Genomic DNA, 17,293 nt, shown 5'->3' on the forward strand with positions numbered 1-17,293 from the left:
GCACTCTTCCGCTTCTGAAACCTGGCTTGCTTGCATTGGCTGGACCCCCAAACATCCCTTTTGTGGTTTTCAGGGTTATAAGTAGCACCCTTGCAATTGTTCAGGACTGATCAGGGGAACAGCTTTATATTCTGTTAAGTGGCCACTAGTGTGCTGCAAAAAAGGCTTGATTCGATTATACAAGAGTGGTCTGGAAGTCAATTTGTGAAACCCTGGGGTGAAGCTTTAACTATAACATCTGGGGGGCTATAGCATCCTAGGATGCTCCTCCGGCTGGCCTCTCAGATATGGTGAGTGGACTCCTCTGGGGAAAAGGCCAGATTGGGCGAAGTTGCTTACACCTTTCCTGGGACAGGAGGAGATATTGCCACTGTCTCCCTGGAGACCTCCCAGTGGGCTCTTACCTTTGCCTGGGGCAGGATGAGTCATGACTCTGCCCCATTGGAGGACTCCCTGTGTGACCTCACCTGTCTGTATCTTGGGGCATGAGGAGACATTGTCTCTGTCCCCCTGGAGGCCTCCCTGTGGGCCCTCATCTTGTACCTGGGGGCAGAATGAGACGTGGTCTGTGCCCCATTTGAGGTCTCCCTGTGTGACCTTACCGATTGTTGCTTGTCCTGCATCTGTTCTGCTGTTTATCGTTTCTCCAGCTTCTGCCTTTCTATTTGTTATTTGTCCAGTGTCTGTTTGCCGGACATCTGTCTTGTGTTTATCTGTTCCTGTGTTGTGCATGGGCCCTTTTTTAGTTCTCACAACTGCTCTTCTCTCATCAGAACTCCTTCTCTTCACCATCATCATGGGACAAGGAAGCTCTATAGAGATCTCTACCTGGACCCCTTTAACTTATTTTCTTAACAATTTTCAGAACTTTTGTTTGTTGGTTTGTTTTTGTTTATTGCCTTAGTGTTCTGTGTTAATTTCTACTTCAATTTGTTTCTAATGAGAAAAGAAATGATTAAAATGGTTTTAACTGTGCTCACTACAGCTTTCATTAAAATATAAAGTGCTTCCAACAGGAATTGTCAATAGTAAAAGCTAAAGGTAAAAAAAAAAAAAAAAAGCAATCTGGAGATTGCCTTCACTTAGTAACTAGGCCAGGTGCCAACTGGGTAAATCGTGTCAGTTCTTATAGAGAACAGATTAAAACTAAAGTGTTTTATAAAATTATTATTACTAAATTGTATAACAAAAAGCATAATTTTGTCTAGGAAGTTTGGATTTTGTCTCTCAGTATTTGCAAGCATGAATAACTCCCAACTATTAAAAAAGTGGTCCAAAGATTTTTCTATGTCAGGTTAAAATTTGGTCGCCACAATCCAGGAAATGAGAAAAAAACAGTTTAGAATGAGTCCCCAACCTAGGGACTCTCCCTAGGAGACCAGTGGAGCTGCATCTTTGGGAAGTTCCTTCAGGAAAAAAAATAAGACCCTTTCATTTGTCTATATTCCCTTAACTCTTTTTAACTTTGATGAACAGGACCTCCTCAAGGAAAAGGTCAAAAAAACTTTTAAAATTCTATATTTGCCAAATTGATAACTTTGATCCAATATGCCTAGATTAATATGTTTTTCTGATTACACTCTGCTTTATTCTAAGGCCAATTTACAAGGGTTAACTCTCAATCTAATAGGTTTTAAAAAATAAGTTACAAGGCTTTTGTTTGCCTGTTTGCTTTGTGTGGGTGCACCCGTGTACTGTCCATCTACATGTATTGCCATGTCTACATATATTTGGTACAAAAAAATTGACATCTGAGCTCATAAATTAAAATTTAAAAAATAGATCCAAATACCTTTCATTATTATGATTTAAAAGGTTCAATTTAAATTGGTAAAATAAATAAAAATACAAATGTCTTTAAAGTTACTAATGACAGTTTTTTTCTAGATGGTTAAACAGCTGTTAAAATGTTAATATTTATAAAGTGTCTGATATCCATTCTCTCTAGGACTTTTCTTCAACAGGAAAAAACGATTACTAACACTATTGAATGCACCTGTTTGATACCTTGTTTTTTAAAAATGAAACATAAATTACACCTAAACATATATAAAATTAATCATGGATGTGTTTGGTATAGACATCTAATTGTTTAACAAAGTTAAAATTCTAACTGTTAAATATAGTATCAAGTACTTTTAACACCTTAAATTCCATAAGGCAAAATACCTAAACAATGTTTGTGTTTTCATAAGTTGGTAAATTAATTTTTTAAAAAATTATTTGTGTGGGACAGAGGATGTGGCTCAAGTAGTAACGCACTCGCCTGGAATATGCAGGGCGCTGGGTTCGATCCTCAGCACTACATAAAAATAAAATAACAATATTGCCTCCACCAAAATCCTCAAAATAAATATTTAAAAACTCTCTCTCTTTCTCTCTCTCTCTCTCTCTCTCTCTCTCTCTCTCTCTCTCTCTCTTTCTCCAAAAATATTTTGTGTTATCATAAAAACAAGGTTACTACAAATTAAAAGTCCCAACAAGTATAGTTCTATATACAAGGAGTCAAGACGTTTCAACTACATTTCAATTAAAGACCATAAATAACAAATATTTCATCTTATTAAAATAGATTAATTTATCTAATTCAGGAATGTATAAGGGTTATTTCAAGGTATAAACAGAAAGAAAGATCAATGGATTAAAAATTATTAAAATGTTCTAATATAAAAATATATTTAGTAAAAATCTAATAGGTTTTAAAAAATAAGCTAATGTTTCAGATGTATGTCATATTGTGCTAGCTAACATTCATACAGAGTCAGGAAATAATATATGTAAACTTTATAAAATAATATTTTAAAAGAGAGACAAAAATCAGCTTTAAAACCATTTAAAAATAGGTTCCAGGTAAAAAGTCTTTATGTGGTAAAGTATAATTTTAATACATCTAAGTAAACAACAAAAGGGTCTAATTAAGTAATATAAAGGTCTAAAAATAAAAGATAAATATTAAAAGGTTTATATGTAAATAAGTTGGTTATATGTGTAACACAAATAGTTAAAACTATTCAAGCTCTTTCCCTACAGACAAATATTAATGTACTGATATATTTATATACTAAAATGACAAAACCTTCTAAAAATATTAATTACATTGTGTCTGTGAATTTTATCCCCTACAACAAATAATCTTAGTTAAACAGCAACGTTTATTTTAAAGTATTTTTCTACATTACACAGTCTAGATTTTTCTTTAAAAGCTAACCTTGGTTAATATAAAAACATCAATACAAGTGTGGTACATTACTCTTCTTTACAGATTGAATGTGTTCAGACTTGAGGCAAACAAAAGAAGCTGACATTTGTTCAGCCTGCTCCACAACTAACAATAACTGAGCCTGTTAATGTGTTATAGAAGTAAAACTTCATTAACACACAACCTAAGTTAATTTGAGATACTAAGCCATCATCTGTAGACAGATAATAATTAAAAGAGGTTAAACTAACTGAAAAGGGGCTAAAGTTATAGCTCAGCAGTGCAGTGTTTGCCTTGCATGAGTGAGTCAATGGGTTCAATCCTCAACATTAAATAAGTTAATAAAAAATAAAGATATAGTGTTATGTAAAAAAATTAACTCTAAAGTTATAAACATTAAGGTTAAAACAGAGTATTCTCAGTTTAACACTGATATAACTGACTTGCTAGATGCTTAGGATCAAATTTAAAAATTAAGATTAAAATAAAGGGGACAAGAAAACCAATATTTGGCTCTTGCCCTCTGTGTCAGCCTGAACCCAGAACAGGAGGAAGAGCTTTGCAACTCTGGGCCACATAACCTCCTGATAAGGGAGATTAATGAGACTACTGGAGAACAGAAAGCCAATGAGTATACATGCTTCAAAAGAGAAGGTTCATTAAAAAGAGGAGACATGCCTGATGCTTCCAAGGGAAGCCACATGGTCAGCAAGACCTTGACCCATCCTAATGTAGATGGCACTAGCAGAGCTGAAATACTGCTCACAAGTTCCCCAAGAGTGTCCTCCAAGGAAACTCAGCTGACTCTTTCCAATAGATAGAAAAAAGGTCAGTTTGACCAGCTTGGTCTTAATCACCTAGCAAAAACAGTTAAAAACCAAAGCATAGCCATTTCTTGGCATTTAAAATAAACAACACTTATTTTAATGTAACATAAAGTGTACACTTGTGTTAACACCCTCCAGTAAGTAAGACTGGAGACAACAAAAGAAAAATTCTTGGGCAAGAATGCCTGATAATAAAAATTGCGAGTCAGAAGTTTTTAGTCAGTTTAAGGCCTACATATTTTCCTAACCTCATACACAAATAGACTTAATCAGTGTTTGTTAGTATAACTATCTTCCCCTATGTAACAAAGAAATCTCTACTGAATGTAGAGGTCATGCCAATAAAGATATTTTACAAAAATAAGATGACATTATCTAACTTACCTAAATGTTGTGTCTACATTCCTGATAATTCTGACAATGTTAAAGATTTATTTCCCTAAAAAAGGGCCTTATTAGGCTTTGTTAGGCCTTGTTATGGGAACAATTTCTCAGGTCTTTTGCCTCCTGGTAAACAATTATTAATTTCTATCATTTTCATAATATTCATGAAAAGATTTCAGATGCTACAACTACTACTTTGCATTAATCTTATTTCAGTACTCATGTCATTTTGTTTCTCTCATAGAAGTGCACACCCCCAGATGAATTTACAATCTATTCTTCCTGAATCAAATTTTTACCATGGACTCCTTGACCCTCTCAGTTTCTACAAAGGGACTCCAAACTGCTTGCCCACTGCACATCGCTCCCTCTCAGCTCGAAGCAGTAAGAACAGTCATCTCCCTTTTACTTTACAGCAGTAGTAGGTCCCTAATATTATAGAAAAAATTATGGTCAGTATAGATATTCGCCAATATGTCTAGCTCAGGAAGATGTACCTGGGGAATTACCCCCAAGATCACCCTGGGTGATCTTCCAGAAAGAGACACTTGCTTTCACAATCCAAATTATAAGTGGGACAACTCCCCATTTACCAAAAATTGTGCTTCCAGGTCCCACTTTAAACTCCTTGCCTAAATCTCAAAACTGTCAATAACTCTTATCTATGTAACCTACTATTTTGATGGAGAAATGGGAAAAGTACCTGGGCTTATTAAAAGACCAGGGCCCTCTGATTTATCAACATAGACAGGCTGACCCCATTTTAGTTCCCCTCCTGGCTGGTATGGGAATAGCTGGATCAGTATACTGCTTTGGGAACTGCAGCTCTTATCACAGGCTCTAAAAATTTTAAGTCCCTCAGCCATAGAATATATATAGATTTTGGAGAACTAAAAATATCAGTCTCCAAACTAGAATTTTTACTAGACTCTCTGACAGAAATAGTATTACAAACAGATGGGGTCTAGATCATCTCTTTCTAAAACAAGTAGGATTTTGTATGGCCCTAGGAAAAATGTGTTGTTTTTAAGCAAACCATTCTGGGAAAAAAAAAAAAACAATTTGGTGCTAGTGAGAAAGAAACACAAACCATAAGAAGCTTCAGGCAATTAGTTCTAAAACTATTGCTCCTGGTCTCCTTGGCTGACTACAATCATCTCAGCCATAGTTGGGCCCTTAAGTCTTTCTCCTGATTGGGACTACTATAGGGCTCTGCCTATTACACAAGAGTGTAGGTGAGGTCCGACTTATGGTCTTGCCAGCCTAGTATGGTCCCTTAGACACAGAAGGATGAAAAAGAAACTGAAGCCTAATGATGTGCAAGATTGACAACAAACCTACTAAAACCAGTGGGAATGTGATAGTAAAAGAAATGTGACTCCATTTTGTTTTGTGACTCCATTCTGTAAAACAGCCATGCAAAGTAGAAGGGTCATGATTGGGTCAAGATGTTCTTTTACTTTTACTATCAAAACCTTAAGAACATGGAACTACCTAGTGGGGCAATGTTTCTCTAACTAGGGTAACAGAGCTCTGTTTCTGTAACTGGGGTGACTGGACTCACTGTTATTGGTTAGGCTTCCAATCGCTTGACTTCACTCTCCTGCTTCTATAACCTGGCTTCCTTACATTGGCGAGACCCCCAAACATCCCTTTTGTGGTTTTCAGGCTTCTAAGGAGCACCCTTGAAATTGTTCAGGGCTGACGGGTGGGGGGGCAGCTTTAAGTTCTAGTCAGTGGCCACTAGTGCACTGCAATAAACGCTTGATTTAATTATATGTGACCAGAATGGAAGTTAGTTTATAAAACCCTGGGACAAAGCTTTAACTATAACAGTACAATAAAACTAAATTACATCACTTCTAGATTGTATGGATTCATTCTTTCATGCTGGAGTGTGGAGGGAAATAATAAAGAAAAGCCCAATTGGGTTTGGGGTGTTTGTCAGGTTGCTAGTAGATAGATTTTATACTGGGGGTAAATAAGTCTCTTTACTGATGCTAATCTCCCAGAGAAAGGAAAGATAATACAAAAGAAAAGAATAAAACTTCTTAAAATTTCTGTCAGGTATTTTTGCTCTAGATGCTCATCATTTAGACATTTCTGTGAATTTCAGGGTGGGAGAATTGAGTTTTTTGAAGGAAGGATGTGCTAGGAGAGGTTCACAGAAAAGAGGGAATTGTTCAGTCAGCCTCCCAGGGAGTCTGAGGGGCTATGGTGCATTGTACAAATGGTTCTACAGCCAGGAGGGCACAGGAATCACCATATGAACAGGTACAGTCCTCCAGAATACTTTTAGCAGATAACTCAGAAGATGAAGAGACTAATTTTCCCCAGAATTCCCAAAGCTTGAAAGGGTGACGTTCCCACTACATGTGATAAGAACTTATGCATTAGCTGTATCTGTTGAATTCTGGTTCATCACTCTATGTGTAAACTCAGAGCCAATCAGATTATTACTGGGAATACACATCAACATGAATCCCCAAACCCATAGGAATATAGATTTCAGTGCAGGGAGAAGCTCAAGCAGTCTGCCTAATATCAATAGAAAATTCTTAAGTGTGTATAACAATTTCAATTCCATCATCTATTTCGATCTTCTGAATAGTTAAGGAAAACAGGAACCTGATTAGGCCACCAACTCCAGGCTTCTGGAGGAGAAAAGGCTTGACAGTGACTCACAGACAGAAAAGCATAAGGCTGATAGCGAGGAGCACCCAGGTGTCTATGAAAGAATTCAGGGATAGGTTCTTCACCACTTTTCCTCATAAGTTTTGAATTCTGTATCTTTCTTTCAGCAAGATGGGCTGCCCTTTGCAGAACTGTGCCTGCAGAGTGTCCCTTCTGTGACAAGCTATGATTCAGTGAGGCTAGTTTTTGTGCTGGGGAAGGAGGTGGGGCCAGGGATGAATCCAGTGGAAAGGCCACCTTTGCATCTCCTAGAATTGGAGGGGTCAAGTGTCCTCTTTGCAGCTGGCAAAGAATCATGCACTCTCCTTCTTTGACCTTTGCTTGAAAACAGGGACTTACAGATACTGCCTTGGGTAAAGACATTGACTCTGGGGCCTGCCGCTGTACAATGAGTAACTAAAAGCAGGATAAAGCTTGGCATTCTGCCTTAATTCAGGATCCTTTACTAACTTAATATTTGTGACTGCTCAGCTGTGCACATAGACATGTTAATAATTTAAGGAATGCTCATATAAAAACTAGCAATAGATTACCAATTTATCTAATCTGTCTTATCCCCCTTGAATATTAAGGCAAAATTGAAGAAACATTCAACTATCAGCTTTTAAAAAAAATATTCTTTTTAGTTGTAGATGAACAAAACACCTTTGTTTAATTCATTTAATTTTATGCAATGCTGAGGGTCAAAGCCAGTGCCTCACACATGACAGTCAAGTGATCTACAACTGAGCCACAACCCCAGCCCATCAAGTGTCAGCTTTTACAGTATCTTTTTTCAGAATCCAAGGGTGCTTCTCAGAAATCTTCAGTCATTGTTTATTTCCTTCCAGGAAAGGCAGAGCTTGTAGACAGATATACACAGGAGTTTATTTCCTGAACAGGAGAAATCATCTCATGGGACATACACTGTTTTTTTAGGATTCCAGGTCTGGTAGATAAATATCCTGAACAGTAAATAAAATTTATTCCTTTCAAGTGGTAAGAACTTCTCAGGAGCCACCTAAGAGTGCTAGAAGTGAGATAGTGATCCCTCAGACCTCAGTTTGGACAAGACTGCTTCACAATGCATACTTCTTCCCCACTGTCCCAATTCTGCTTCTATTTAAACCTTCAGGTCATGCCAGCACCCAGAAGACATGACTAAAAACATGGATCACCTTGTCTTTCTGGTGTGGCTGCACTGACTAAAGTTCTTTTTTTGATTTTTGCAATTTCTTTTTGGATTTTTTTTTGGGGGGGTGAGTGGCCAGACCAGGATTTTGTACCTGGCATGGGACTCCCATAATTCTTTACATTATTATTTTGTGGAAAATCAATAAATCACTGTGTAGTCAATAATGCCAAAGGTTATGTGATATTATGACAAACTCAACTGAAGCTACTGGGACTAATCTCCTTATGTGTTCTTGGAACCTAGCTGCTTTTCTTTTTGCTGATTTTGTTGTTGTTGTTGTTAGTGTTATAAGTGGACACAATATCATTATTCTTATTTTCCTGTGATGCTGAGGATCAAACCCAGTGTCTCACACATGGTAGATGAGCATTCTACCTCTGAGAAAACCCAGTCCCATAGCTGCTGTATGTACAAATCTTGAGACCTTTGTGAACACAAGCTCCATCCATATATCTTTGCCCACACAGGTTTCTCTGCCTAGAATAATTTTGTGCCTCAGAAAAGACTCCTGCTGAGCCTCCAAAAGCCAGCTCTTTTAGCACCTATTTTGGTAGTCTTTCCTTACTAATCTCAAAGAGTAGGACAACTTATTCCTCGTCTCTTCTCCTTTGGACTCTATAGTCTGAGGCGGGAAGATTATGAGTTCAAAACCTGCTTCAGAAATGCAGTGAACCCCTCAGCATCATATATATAACAGCAGAAAAAACTGGTCATTACCCTATGTGCATATATGGTTACATGACTGGTGTATATCTGCATCACATACAACCAGAAGAATAAGAATTTATACTCCATTTTTATATAATGTGTCAAAATGCATTCTACTGTCATGTACAACAAATTAGAACAAATAGTGAAGTGTTGGGGATATGGCTCAGTGACTAAGCACCCCTGGATTCAATCCCCAGAACCAAAATAAATAAACAAATAAATAAAAATAAATGAATAAAGGCTGCACCTCAGTGGAGAATCACGTCTGGTTTAATTCCCAGTTCAAAACAAAACAAAACAAATTTCACAAATCAAGAAATGAACAAACCACCACCATCACCACCAGCAACAGCACTTATTCCTCTGAAGCAACTTCTGTGCTCTGCACACACTTCCATTGTTTTCTTCTCTACTCTTATATCACATTGCTTGTTTCCACCAGTGTTTCCCTGAACCAGACATTGAGCTTCTCAAGGGCCCAGTCTGGGTATCATCCACTATTTTAGCCTGATATCCAGCAGAAGGTTTTACTCCTGGCATCAAGAAAAGTTGGCTGAGTTGAACTGAGTGAGATTGTTGTGGTTGTGCATGATCCTTTCTGGGGAGTCTTTGGTGACCACTTAATCTTCCTGCCTTGTTAATATACCAAGAAAAGTTGTCTCTGTGTCAGTCACCTTAACTGTACTTTCAGTCTGATCTGTACTAATTCTGTTGGGAAGATGGCCTCTCAAGGAGAGATGTGACATAGAGAAGATGGAGCTGATGGTCTCACCAGTGTGTATTTATGTTGCTGTGCAGTTCCTGAGGGAATATTGCAGTACACAGCAAGTTACCCAAATTCTTGACAAAAGAGAGGTTCATGCTTTCCGGAAATTCTGCATGTCCCAAACCAATGGATGTGAAAGAAAAGAAAAAGAAAACAGCGGCCTGCATGGACACATAGACCTCCAACCCCCTTGGTGCAATGCCAGAGCGGATACAAGGTCTAGGAACACCAAAATATGATTTGAACTTTTCCTTTGGGATCATAAGTCAGAATATATGGCCTCCTGATTTTTGGTGAATAGAGGGTTAATTAAATGGGTGGGCATCAATTCTGGGAAGCTAAGAGAGGAACAGCTCTGTAACAGGTGTCATTACTACCTGTAAGCCCCCATCACTTTAGTGATGAAAGACATCCCCTGATTGTATGGAAATAACACCAGTTTTTTATCTAATTTCACCATATGATGGACTATCTATCTAATTGGAACATTATCTAATATTCTGTGTCTACTTGGTCTGAGGAATTAAGGATTAGGTGATAAATCTTCAAAGTTCTTAAAAATCAACAGAAAAAAGTAGGAATTTAAGCAGCACAAGGAGGTCATTCTATTTTTATCTGTTCTCAGTGTCAACCTTCTGTATAAACTTGTAACTACCCCAGGCAACTCTTCCCATCTTTCTGGTCTGTAAATCCCCAGGGATTACTGACACTAGCCTGAAAATGTGGACTTCTCACTGGCAAAATATGATAAGGTTTGAATGCATGTGAAACAACATTCATTCATCAAGGAAAGTTTGAAATATCATTTCATAACTATAAACAATTTAATTAGTCCACCCAAACTCTAATCATTTTTATTTTTTTTTTGGAGACACATTCCTATGGAAACTATATGTTTCTATGTTATAAAAACATGTGTTTTTCTGAGATGATGTTATGACTAAATCTAATTTGACTTTCCACCTGCTCTGCTTACATGAGCAACAGCTCACATATGTTAAAATGGACATAATGGAGTTTTACTCAGCCATAAAGAATAATGAAATTATGTCATCTAATAGGAAAAGTATGGAACCACATAACATCAGAATAAGTGGAATAAGCCAGATTCAGACAGTCAAGTGTTGAATGTTTTCTGTCATACACAGCAGCTATACCAAACTAAGAAATAAAATGGGGAGTGAAATCCCATGAAAGTGAAAGGGAGGTCAGGGGGGCAGAAAAAGGGGATTGAGAGGAAGGAAGGAGCAATGGGAAAAAGAGAGAAAAAATAAAATTAAATTTACCAAATTATTGTATGTCCATAAATGAATGTATTACATACATTGAATTTCACCTTTATGTACATCTACAAACACTAATTTAAAAGCTATAAATAAATAGAACACCAATAGATTAAATGAAGTGGAACAGGGGAAAGGAGGAGAGGAGAAAAAGTGGATGCACTGGGGACCAAAGTGAAGCAAATTATATTTTATGCTTGTATGATTACATCAAAACAAACCCCAATATTATATATAACACACAAATAGAATCAGTAAAAAAACTGACATCAATATCAATAGGATAATCTGTGCTTAAGACGAAATGTAATATGTACCAGGTATTAACCAATGCATTGGACCATTCATTGATTGGATTATGTGTTATTTGGTGTTAAATTTTTTTTTAGTTCTTTATACATCCTAGATATTAATGCTCTATCAATGTGTATATGGTTAAAAATTTGCTCCTATTCTATAGGCTCTCTATTCACCTCATTGATAAGAAGCTTTTCAGTTTGAATTCATCCCATTTATTGATTTTTGATTTTTATTCTTGCACTATAAAGGTCTTATTAAGGAATTCAGGGCCTGATCCAACATGATGAAGATTTGGACCTACTTTTTTGTCTATTAGGTTCAGTGTCTCTGCTTTAATTCAGTGTCTCTGGTTTAATTTCTAGGTCCTTGATCCACTTTGAGTTGAGTTTTGTGCATGGTGAGAAATTGGGGTTTAATTTCATTTTTTGCATGTGGATTTCCAGTTTCCCTAGCCTCATTTTTTGAAAAGGCTCCATTTTCTCCATTATAAGTTTTTGGCTCCTTTGTCTAGTATGATATAACTGTATTTATGTAGGATTGTCTCTGTGTCCTCTATTCTGTACCATTGGTGCCAATACCATGCTGTTTTTGTTACTATTGCTTTGTAGTTTAGTTTAAATTCTGGTATAATGATGCCACCAGCTTCACTCTTCTTGGTAGTTTGCTTTATGTATTCTGGGTCTCTTATTTTGCCAGATGAGTTTCATGATTGCTTTTTCTATTTCTATGAGGAATGTCTTTGGGATTTTGATTGGGATTGCATGAAATCTGTATAGTGCTTTTGGCAGTATCATCATTTTGAAAATATTAATTCTGTCTCTCCAGGAGCATGGGAGGATCTTCCATCTTCTGAGGCTTTTTCAATTTCTTTCTTTAGTGTTCTGTAGTTTTATATTAGAGGTCTTTTACTTCTTTCATTAAGTTGATTCCCAAATATTTTATTTATTTATTTACTTTGAGGCTATTGTAAAGAGGATGATTTTCCTAGTTTCTCTTTCAGAGGATTTGACACTAATGTAAAGAAAGGCCTTTGGTTTATGGGTGTTGATTTTACATCCTGCTACGTTGCTGAATTCATTTATTAGTTCTAGAATTTTTCTGGTGGAATTTTTTGGATCTTCTATGCATACAATCATGCTGTTGGAAAACAGTGAGAGTTTGACTTCTTATTTTCTAATCCATATCCATTTAATTTCTTTAATCTTTCTAATTGCTCTGGCTATATTTTCAAGAACTATGTTAAATAGAAGTGGCAAAAGAAGGCATCACTCTCTTATTCCAGTTTTTAGAGGGAATGCTTTTAATTTTTCTCCATTTAGAATGATGTTAGCCTGTGGCTTAGCATAGATAACTTTTACAGTATTGAAAATGTTCCTGTTATCCCTAGTTTTTCTAGTGTTTTGAACATAAAGGAGTGCTTTATTTTGTCTTTCCTGCATCTATTGAGATGATCATATGATTCTGATCTTTAAGTCTATTAATGTAATGAATTACATTTTATAATGAATGAATTGTACTGATGTGATGAATTACATTTATATTTATGTTGAACCAACCTTACATCCCTGGGATGAACCCTATTTGATTGTAGTTCACTATCTTTCTAATATGTTTTTGTATTTTATTGGCTAGAATTTGATTGAGAATTTTTGCATCTATGTTAATTAGAGATAGTGATCTGAGGCTTTCTTTCTTTGATCTGTCTTTGTCTGATTTTGGAATCAGGGTAATATTGGCATGATAGAATTAGTTTTCAAGTGCTCTCTCTTTTTCTCTTTCATGAAATAGTTTGAGGAGCATTTGTATTAGTTCTTTGAAGGTCTTTTAGAACTCAGCTATGTATCTGTCTGGTCCTGGGCTTTTCTTGTTTGGGAGGATTCTGATGCCATCTTCTATTTCATTTCTTAAAATTTATCTATGTAACTTGTGAATATTATCCTGATTCACTTTGAGCAAATCATATGACCCTAGAAATTTGTCTATATCTTCGATATTTTCTATTTTACTGGAGTACAAATTTTCAAAATAGTTTCTAATTATCTTCTGTATTTCTGTCGTGTTCATCATGATATTACCTTTTCCATCACAGATATTAGTAATTTGAGTTTACTCTCTCTTCCTTGTAAGCATGGCTAACGGTTTATTGATTTTATTTATTTTTTTCAAAGAACTAACTTTTCATTTTGTCAATTTTTTTCAATTGTTTTTTTTGTTTCAGTTTCAGTGATTTCATATCTGATTTTAATTATTTCCTGTCTTCTACTGCTTTTGGTCTTGATTTGTTGTTCGTTTGGGGGGCTTTCAGATGTAATTTTAGGACATTTATTTGTAGACTTTTTATTCTTTTAAGGAATGAACTCCATGCAATGAACTTTCCTCTTAGTATGGCCTTCATAGTGTCCCAGAGATTTCAATATTTGTGTCAGTGTTCTCATTTACCTCCAAGAATTTTTAAAATTATTTTAGATTTTGTGTGTAGTTGTACATGGACATTATGTCTTTATTTTACTTATTTTCATAAGCAGTTCTAAGGATCAAGCCCAGAGACTCACACATGCTAGGCAAGCATTGGGTCACTGAGCCACAACCTCTAATAATTTTTAATCTCCTCTTTGATGTCTTTCACAACCCATTGTTCATTCAATAGCATAATATTTACTCTCTAAGTTTTGGAGTATCTTCTATTTTTTATTTTGTTATTGATTTCTAATTTTATTTCATTATAATCAGATAGAATGTAGGGTAGTGTCTCTACTTATTTGTATTTGCTAAGAGTTGCTTTGTGGCATAATATATGATCTATTTCAGAGAAGGATCTATGTGCTGCTGAGAAGAAAGTGTATTCACTCATTGGTGAATGATATTTCTCTATATGTCTGTTAAGTCTAAGTTATTGATTGTATTATTGAGTTCTATGATTTCTTTGTTAACTTTTGTTTGGAAGATCTATCCAGTGGTGAAAGAGGCATATTAAAGTCATGCAGAATTACTGTATTGTGGTCTACTTGACTCTGGAATTTGAGAAGAGTTTGATTGGTGAGCATAGATGCTCTACTGCTTGGGGCATACATATTTATAATTTTTATGTCTTGTTGATGTATGGTTTCCTTAAGTAGTATGCAATGTTCTTCTTTATCCCTTTTGATTAACTTTGGCTTGAAGTCTATTTCATATGAGGGTGGAAACCCCTACTTGTTTACACAGTCCACGTGCATGTGCTTTTTCCCAATCTTTCACCTTTGGTCTGTGGATGATTTTTCGTATGAGATGAGCCTTTTGAATGCATCATATTGTTGGGTCTTTTTAAAAAAAATTCCACCTGCTACTCTATGTCTTTTGATTGGTGAGTTAAGGGCATTAATATTGAGGGTTACTATTTAGACATGATTTGTATTTTAAAATACCAAAAATAAACATAAATAGTCATTATGTTTATTTTTGGTATTTAAATTGACTTGGTTTCTCTTTTGGCTTATTTTTCCTTTAGTGTAATAACTCCCTTTGCTGATTTTCATTGCTGTTTTTTATTTTATTCTCATGGACTATTTTGCAAAGAGGTTCTGTAGTGCAGTCTTTCTAGTTGTAAATTCTTTAAACTTACATTTGTCATGGAAGATTTTTATTTCGTCATCAAATCTAAAGCTTAATTTTGCTGAATATGATTATTGGTTGGCATCCATTTTCCTTTATAGCTTGGTATATATTTTTGCAGAATCTTCTAGCTTTCAGGGTCTGGATTGAAAAATCTGCAGAGATCCTAGTTTGTTTTCCCTATATGTGATCTCATTCCTTTATCTGTGGCTTATAAATTTTTATCCTTACTCTGTATGCAAGACCTTTTCATTATAATGCATCTTGGTGTAGATTTGTTGTAATTTTGGTTTCCTATAGGCCTCTTGTATTTGGTTTTCCAATTTATTCTTCATACTTAAGAAATTTTTAAATATTATTTCATTGAAGAGATTGTGCATTCCTTTGGTTTGAATCTTTTTCCCTTCCTCTATCTCAATAAATCTTAGATTTGGTCTTTTGATATTATCCCATAATTATTGGGTGTTCTGTTTATCTTTTCTTAACTTTTTCGCTGTGCTCAGGTTTACTTTCAAGCTTGTATATTTTTTTCTTCATTATCTAACATTCTCTCTTCCAAGTGATCTAATCTGTTGTTTATGCTTTCTGTTAAGTTTTTGCTTGTTTGTTGATTGTTTCCTTGATTTCTGATTTTATTTTCAGAATCTCTCTTTCTTGAAGTCCTCTATTGCTACCGATATTTGCCCCCTTATCTCTTTGTTGGTGTGATCAATGGTTGCCTGTATTTTCTCAGTTAGGTCATTCTTTACTTTATAGGTCATTTTAATTTTGTATATTCTTAATTCCTTTTCTGACATTTCATCAACTGTACTGTCCATGGATTCTATTATTATAGTATCTTTGTGTTTTGGGGACAATTTTCTCTTTTTTTTCCATGTTATGTATATGTCTTCCTTTTTTGCAGTGCAAATCTGTGTTATTACAGTTTCTACCCTATAAACTTATAGTTTTCCTGAAGATTACTTGTACCTCACCTCGGTTTTGGACTTCTGGCCCCCAGTCAATGTCCCGTGATAATGCTACTGTAACTAAATATGATGGTGGCAATAGTGGAGATAATTCAAGATAGCTGTGGGGTTGTCTTAAGATGGATGCAACTACTTTCAGAGATGGGGCTAAAAAGTGGGCCTTACAGTGGCTTTGAGCTGTCTGTTCTGAGATGCAGCTGCCTCCACGCCCTACCTGTTTTCCCAAGGTGGAGACTACTGCATAAGGAAGGTTATGGTGATACTTATAGAGGCCCAATATGGAGGTGGGGTTAGGCCTGAGTTCTGTTGTAGGTCTGCCAGTTGGCTGGGTGGACCTGGGATTTCTTCCACCCTTTTTTGAATGTTTTCTTGCATTTAGCACAAAAAGACTCACCTTGGACTTTCACAAATTTTAACCTGGAATCAGCCTTTTGTGTAACCAGCCCTGTTTCCTATAGTGAAATATGGTATTTTAGTTCCATGATCTGATCACCAAGATTGATCCACTGGTCTTGCTATTAAAATGTCACTGTTACCCAGTCCCATTAGTGCAGACAAGTATGAATTTAATTTTCTACATTCGAACACTCAAAAACACACACACACTTGTTTCCTCTATTTTTATATCTGGAAAAGCATAAATTCACAGTGATTCATCCATTTCAGTCCTACTTAACAGGCCGCATCCCAATTTTCTTTACTGAATCATAGAGTCACTTCACCAAAATTTCCTATGAAAAACTGGATTTTATTGTCCTTAATGTATTTACTTATTTAAACAATCTCTCTTTTATACAACTAAATTTTATTCATCCTATTCTAAAACCACACACCCTCCTTAGCTCACCTAGGTGTTTTTTACCCTGTTTTGTAAATGAGTGTTTATGATAGGCTACCTCTCTCTGTGGAGCCCATCTTAGGTTCCTTGGGCTTCCATACAAAGGCCAGGCTGTCCCTTCTGAGGATACCTTCCCAATTGTATCTCATATCTAACTTGAAGCCACCATTATTCACTCCTCTATCACAAAGTGTGCCCTCACATTGCTGGACCACATCTAATGGCATTAGGAGTGAATTATTCAAGAAGGTATGGGGAAGTAAAGGGAAGGAAGAGAAGGGACAGGACATAAGATGGAAAAATCTTGTGTAGCTCCTGATACCAGTTGAATCTGAGGAGCAGTGCTATAGAAACAATTGACTATCAACCACTTTCTAATTCAATGATCCTTCTGCTTGTTATAAACTTAGGAGTTGCAGATGGACTACAAATTTGTTTCTTGCTTTCCAGAATCAACAATAGAGATAGGATTGGAGTATGAAAGCTAAGCTAGAGATATAGTAATACCTACCTCAGTAGAGTGTTACAAATTTTGTGCTTCAAAAATGACACAAGGCC

This window comes from Ictidomys tridecemlineatus, unplaced genomic scaffold, assembly GCF_052094955.1.
Source record: "Ictidomys tridecemlineatus isolate mIctTri1 unplaced genomic scaffold, mIctTri1.hap1 Scaffold_89, whole genome shotgun sequence".
NCBI classification, from domain to species: Eukaryota; Metazoa; Chordata; class Mammalia; order Rodentia; family Sciuridae; genus Ictidomys; species Ictidomys tridecemlineatus.